Here is a 5,692-nt window from a genome sequence, read left to right as displayed (position 1 = left end):
TGACTAAACTAGCTCAGATCCATCCTCACCCAGCACAACAATGCTCAACGCAATCTGTGTGTAAACACCATTAAAAGAAAATGGGAATCTCTTCCATAGGTGCTGGCTGCTGTGATAGGACAAGCCGTGTATTGTAAATGCCAAACAAATGCACAACTGGTGTCAATGAAAGTCTTACACAGTCACTCAGAATTTTAAGGGGTACTGTACTGTAGTCATTGCAGCCGCCCAGTAGTGATGGGAGTTGAGCGCAGGACTTTTCTTTCTGCATTTGTATCCAATTTTTGTATTACTCAGCCTTGTTACAATGCAGCCGCCCATCCCATGTGTTCCATATTAAGGGTTAATAATGTATAGAGGTGTATATAAAAAATACCCCTTTCTGTCTCATTAGAGATTTTTGCCAGAGGCTCAAGGAAGCAAGGTGAATGGTTAGAGTTAGGACCCACCTAGGGGGGTCTGCCTTGATGTGGCAGGTGGGCTCATCCTCTCATGGCCATTGGAGGTAACTAAAAGACCTCCATTTGTTTTAAAAAATACATAGGGATAAAGGAGAGAGCGCAAGTAACATGTTTTTCATTGGTTTTTACTATGTATTGGGGCTGATGAGTACTGTAGTCATTGCAGCCGCCCAGTAGTGATGGGAGTTGAGCGCAGGACTTTTCTTTCTGCATGTTACTAAAATAAATTTCCTCATATATCCTAGTGCATTTTAAACGGCTCAGAACCTGGTGGAGATCTGGGGGGTTCCACTACTGCCCAGGCCTGCGCTATCGCAGTAATAGCATCTGTTATGATATGCATGACTACAGTCTTACCTGGACCACAGACCTGTTGATCTAACATATTGAACAGAAAAACTTCAGCGAGCCTTTAAAAAAAGGGGGAAGGTGCGCTGTAATTCTTTTTCCCCACTGTACCATACATTGCAAATTCAAGGGGTTCAATGCTACTTGCAGACTGCTATAGCAGATAGATATCGGTTTCACCCGCCTGTTTTGTAAAATAAGCATTTTTTTCCCTAACTAATTGATTGTGACTGTGTTCACCTATTGTAATTTCAATTAAAGAATTACATTTTGAATCCTTAAGTATGTAAATAATTCCCTAGAAGATAAATTATAAGCCTGCTTTAAATCTTGAAAAATTCTTCCTCCTTATATGTCAACCAAATGTGCCACCTTTCTCAACACCCTATTCCACCCAGCTTTCAGAGGAAGTTAAGGAGAAAGCAATTTGAGTATTTTAAGTAGTGTCAGATAGAGTTGATTACACTTCACCCATCACTTAGGTGCCAACTGAGGTTGTAAAGAAACGCACAAAGTGGAAGTCTGAGATTAATTGGGATTTACATTAAATATGCACCCGGGGGAGACAGGGTGTAACGCATGCCGGCTGGAAATTAAAGGGACACTATAGTCACCAAAACAATTGTAGCTTAATGAAGCAGTTTTGGTGTATAGATCATGCCTCTGTCATTTAAGAGTTAAAATCACATGTTTCTAATTATGCAGCCCTAGCCATACCTCCCCTGGCTGTGACTGACACCGCCTGCATGAAAGCAAAATGGTTTCACTTTTAATCAGATAGTAACTAACCTAAAGTTCAATTTACAGAGCAGGAGATAAACACAAATGGCTTCATTAAGTTGAAGTTGGTATGGTGAGGACAGAGAAAATAAAAGTTTATGGAAGGAGAGTATGTAAACTGAATAATACACACCGGGAGGAGGGAATGAAGTGTACATACAGCGCGGAAGGATGCAAACAATGTAAGAATTTATTAAAATAGCTAATTACGGGGGGGCGTGGCCTAACTCCGCATAGAAGCAGACGCATAATCTGTGAGCTCCGCCATCCGTGGACTTACACAGCGTGTAACACAGCGATACACCACCAGAACCACGACTGAAACGCTGAGGAGAGCACAGGGGAAGTCATGGCCACTAAATCGGCGAAAAAACTAACGCAAAGGACTCTTCACTCGCACCTCACGATGGGTCGTAGTGATAGCCAAGATGGCGCCGAAGAACAGAGCCCCACAGCTTCAGACCGCGACCTGGGTGAGAGTCACGAACCCCCAGACCCCCCCTGTACCCAACCGGCCACGGATGCCTCCGTGAGCTGCATGCTGCAATCACTGCAGTCCAACCTCCGCTGAGATTTTTCTAAAATGGCGGCGGACATCAGGGCGGACATCCAGGCCCTGGGAGATAGGACGGTGAATTTGGAGGAGGCGACAGAAGGGCTGAGGGAAGCCCACAACGAACTAGCAGAAGCACACACTGCACTGCAGCAAAAGGTACAATACCTGGAGGGGAAAATAGCGGACAATGAGGATAGAGACAGAAGAAACAACATAAGATTGCGGGGGGTGCCTGAAGAGGTAGGCCCACAAGACCTAACTAACTTTGTACAGGATATGTTTAAAGCACTCATCCCAGAGTTAGAGGCTTCAGACCTCCGGCTAGACCGCACTCACAGATTGCCTAAGCCAAAACACCTGCCTCCCTCCACACCGAGGGATGTAATCACAAGAGTCCACTACTTTACAGTGAAGGACCGACTCATGCAAGCCTCCAGAACACACACACCCCTGCCTAAACCGTTTACCGACATCAAGTTATTTATTGATCTTTCAGCAGTTCAAGAGAAGGGCATTTGCGCCCATAACCTTAGCTTTACGGTCTGCCAATATCCCATACAAATGGGGATTCCCTACGAAATTATTACTTAAGAGGAATGGAGTCGACAAGATAATCTCCACACCACGTGACGGCGCGAGACTGCTCAAAGAATGGAACATTCCTGTACCACCACCGGGCAACCCAAGATCCCCGACGACGTCACGACCCCGAAAGCAAACAAAGGGCTACAACTCGCTTCCTTGGCACAACATGAACATGCCAGAAATACACCCACAACCCGACGACACATCGGGCCGAACCGTTCCTGCCCATCGCTGATCACCCGCAGATATGTATACGCTAACAGAGACTTCCCACGTAACCCCCCCTGTGCACCCTCATAACTGTCTTCACTTTCATGGTGTCGTACAGCCGAGAGTCCACACGAGGCGGCTGACCATATGATTGTTCCATCTATTAGTTATATACTGTTATAATATTGAATGTTTCGCTTTCTTTACGTTATTAATCATACCGGTGCAGAGTGTTACCAGTGGAGCACATCCACTAATTTGGATTATCTTTATTACAGTATTTCCCCACGTGTGCACACCCCATAGGTAACACACCGACAGCGCCCACGGTACCCCAACAGGCTTAGTTACTAAGCCACTTTACTACCCGTCAGCAGATTTCTGCACTAAGCCGCCCGGCTATCGGGTTTGTATATAGTTTACGCTTTTCTGTAATATAGTGCTACCTAATCCTCCCCCCCCCCCCCCCCGAGCCTTCTACAAATCCCGAAAGCACTGAAAAAAGACAAAGATAGACAACGAGACGAGACCACGTTTTATAAGTCGGTACTCAAGTTGCTGCTGGTGACATGTCCCTCAAGGTACTTTCTCTTAACGTAAAAGGGTTAAACACACCCAATAAGAGGAGACTGGCATTATTAGAGGCCAAAAACCAGTAGGCGCAAGTCGCTTTCTTCCAAGAAACCCATTTTAAATGGGGATCTAGTCCCAGATTTAATTCCCCCTGGTTTCCTATAGACCACCACTCCTGCTACTCCACGAAAAAGAGAGGAGTGTCCATTTTAATTAGCAAACAAGTCACCTTTGAATTGATCCGAAAAATCACTGACAAAAAAGGTAGATACCTGATCATACAATGCCACCTAAACAACAACCCCTTCACCTTAATAAACATATATGGGCCTAACGACAACCAAGAGGAGTTTATGTGCAGAGTGTTTGCATTGTTGAATTTGTATAGTTTTGGGGAGGTAATACTTGGAGGCGACACCAATTTCCTTCTAGATAGCTCTAAAGATTCATCTGCCTCGAAAACAGTAGCAACGGCCACCTCGAAGAGGCGGCTCACACAGTCGCGTAACATTCGAGATGTCTTAGCGACACATGATTTCGTGGACCCCTGGAGAATCACGCACCCTGCTGAAACTGATTACACCTGCTATACAGCGGTGCACAACAGTTACTCCAGGATAGACAGGTTCTTGATTAGGACCACCTCCCTTACAAAAATACTTGACACAGAAATCGGAGACATTACGTGGTCAGACCTATCACACTAACACTCACAGAGAGATTCCCTAATACCGGCCAATCGTCTTGGAGGCTAGACAACAAATTGCTAACACAACCACATATAGTCGAACAAGTAACATCAGACCTACAGAACTATTTTGCAGACAATGATCGGCAAGACATTAACCCAGACTACGTCTGGCTAGCTCACAAAGCGTTCATTAGGGGCAGCTTTATCAAGCAAGCTAGCCACGCCAAGAGAACTCACCAAGCATAATATTTGACTATCGTCAAAGAGATTAAAAAACTCTCACTCACGAGAACAAACACTCGCCCAATAGTACACTACAGAGACAATTATTAGCTCTCCAATCTCAACTGGCTAAAACTACCTACCTTTTACAAAAATCCAAACACAAATTCTTCGCAGCAGGGAATAGGGCGGGAGCTAAATTGGCAGCACAACTGAAACAGAGAACTGTCGCCTCCAGGATTGCCTACCTCCAAGATGGCAACAGCCATAAAATCATTGACCCAGAGGGGATAGTTAATGCCTTCGCAAAGTACTATGGTAAACTGTATAACCTCCAACATGACGGAACGACTGTAGTCCCGACAAACACGGACATAGACAGCTTTCTATCGGACCTGAACCTACCCTCTCTAACTCCAACCGCAATACAGTCCTTGCAACAGCCCATATCACTGGACGAAATCTCGGCAGTGATTAAGGTGTTGCCCACAGGCAAATCACCAGGACCTGATGTGCTCACAAATACCTACTATAAGCTGTTTGCAGCTGTCCTCTCGCCTCACCTGCTAAACCTATATAGGCAGAGTGGTAGCCGGGGAGCCTTACCAGCAGAAATTCTCCTGGCCCACATCTCCACACTCCCCAAACCCGGGAAACCACCAACACAGTGCAAAAATTTCAGACCCATATCGTTACTGAATGGCGACGCCAAAATATACGCCAAGATAATTAGCAATAGAATAGCTCCCTTCCTCAAACAACTGGTGCATAATGACCAGTCGGGGCTTGTCCGCGGCGGGCAAGGCTCGGACAACACCCGACGCATTCTTAACACGTTGGCATGTATGGATAGGAACAACACCGAGGGCCTTCTCCTTGCGCTGGACGCGGAGAAGGCCTTCGATCGCCTTAATTGGACATATATGTCAAGGGTCTTGGAGGCCTATAGGTTCCCACCAGAGATGATCAAATATCAGTGCACTGTATAGCACGCCGGCCGCCAAAGTTTCAAATGGAGGCTTCATCTCGAACGAATTCCATATCACCAATGGGACACGTCAGGGCTGCCCTCTGTCTCCTCTCCTGTATATACTGTCACTAGAGCCTTTGGCTCAAAAGATCCGCAGTCACCAAAACATCACAGGAATACATGTATTAGGCCAGGAACATAAATTGGCGTTGTTCGCCGATGATGTTCTCGTAACATTGGCAGACCCGGAGCGATCCCTGCCCCACCTCGTACATACCCTCAGAGATTTTGGCCTG

This window comes from Pelobates fuscus, chromosome 12 (assembly GCF_036172605.1).
Source record: "Pelobates fuscus isolate aPelFus1 chromosome 12, aPelFus1.pri, whole genome shotgun sequence".
Lineage (NCBI taxonomy): Eukaryota > Metazoa > Chordata > Amphibia > Anura > Pelobatidae > Pelobates > Pelobates fuscus.
The sequence above is the reverse complement of the archived record's forward strand: the minus strand, read 5'-3'. Positions refer to the sequence as shown.